Raw genomic sequence first — 1,929 nt, 5'->3', positions numbered from 1 at the left:
AGGAAATGTATTTTTGTAGCAGAATTTTCGATCTTTAAAAATTAATGAATAACCTTTAGATACATATAGTTTTATCTTCGAAAAGTTTAAATTCAAATGTCTTATTAATATGAATGAAGAGCTGTCTAAAGGCTTAGTTTCGATTTTTAAATGGTTGTGACACAACCGGTCAGTTTGTTACATAAATACATTTCCTCACACCATTTACAATAATTGACCATTTTATGTTTCTTAATTTACTACAAAATTTATCGTTTTCATAGTTGTATTTTATAAGGAAAGTATACTTATATTTAAAAGTTACATATGTAAATGAATAACTAGTAAGAAAAATAAGTTATGGGATTGCCTGTGGGTCAACATTCAACAACATTCGGCAGTTTAACTATTATATTCTAATTATTTTACGAAAATTAAGAAATCTAATATAATATAACTAATTCTTGGGCGAATGTTAGTTGTAGGTATATTATATTTAAGTATCTTTATTACAAGTCAGTTGCATGTGTTCTTGCCGTTGGATTTTCGATTGGTTTATGCAATAGAATTTTTTAACAAAACTTGCTACCTAGTTTGATAACTTAAAATTTAAATTGCATGACAATAAAAGAGTGCTTTATTTAGTATTTTTCATGCAAACCGTTCTGTGAACATCGAAATAACTCATTTCTTTGGCAGCATTTTTCTTTTTTAATTTGGTGGACGTGTGGAATATATTTTTTCATTTACGTTTATCTGAAAATATCACTACAAACTAAAGTAATTACTCATTAATCGAACTCACAATATTTTTTCAAACGTTTCTCATTTCGTCACTTCATACAATATTGCAAATTATGAAACAAATTTTTTTGTATTTATTTTTGTGAACGATATCTCACATTACTTTTTTTCATTACCTTTTTTTTTATTAAATCAAATAAATTCCTTCTTACATGTACGCCTATAAGTAAATTAAATTATGATGTGATGTGATCATACCAGTCGTATGAATTGCAGAATAAACATTAATGTATGGAATGCTCAAGAGTATCTGTATAATTAAAAGTGTTTAGGTTTTCTGATTAATATAAGGATATATCTGAATAATTGGGTTAAAAAGAAAACCCTTTAGGGTCAAGCTTACTGTTTTACTATTATGAAATTGGTCATAATTTTAATACAATATATATATTAAGTAATGCTTATTATCCTTTTTCATTTCTTTTTATTGCGGGTCTTCTTTTTATTTCACATTCTAAATGACCCGTTTGTTGAAGGTCTGTCACACCTAACTAAAGTTATATAATGTTATTTAATCTCTGATTCACAATTTTATTGCATTTATAAATAAATAAATGATTTTACAGTTATAAAAGAGAAAAGAGAGTTAAGGTGATTTTTGTTAAACGTATCGATCAATTCCCAAAAAATCCAAAAACCCAATTTGTAATAATTTTACAAGAAAATTGTCGGAATGTTTTTAATATAAAAAAAGACCTTTTTCGCAGCTATTGCGGAGGAATTTATAAATGGGCAAACAGTAAATTGTAATTTATTATTTATTATTATTGTTATTAGTTATTAATTCAAAAAGTTATATTACTGCAAACTAAATGGTTTTAATATCACACAGAGTTTAATAAAACGACTGAATTTTGTTAGGTAACAGTGTTATTAAAGTCTACTTCTGTATTTTAAAATGTTTTATAAAAGAAATAACTATTAAATGCCTAGGATTTGAATATTTCAATTTTCCAAACTAGTATATGGAAATAAAGACATAAATTCTAAATATTATTGTCAGAATGACGTTGTCACTGATGTTGCTACGGTATCTTTTGCATTTATGGTCATTTTATGGGCTTAATGACTTTTAAATTGTTAATTTTAATGAAGTATATAATAGTTAATAAAACATATACACATATGTGAACGCTAAAGAGAGTA

This window comes from Agrilus planipennis, unplaced genomic scaffold, assembly GCF_000699045.2.
Source record: "Agrilus planipennis isolate EAB-ADULT unplaced genomic scaffold, Apla_2.0 scaffold78, whole genome shotgun sequence".
Classification (NCBI taxonomy): domain Eukaryota; kingdom Metazoa; phylum Arthropoda; class Insecta; order Coleoptera; family Buprestidae; genus Agrilus; species Agrilus planipennis.
Note: the sequence above shows the minus strand (reverse complement) of the source record.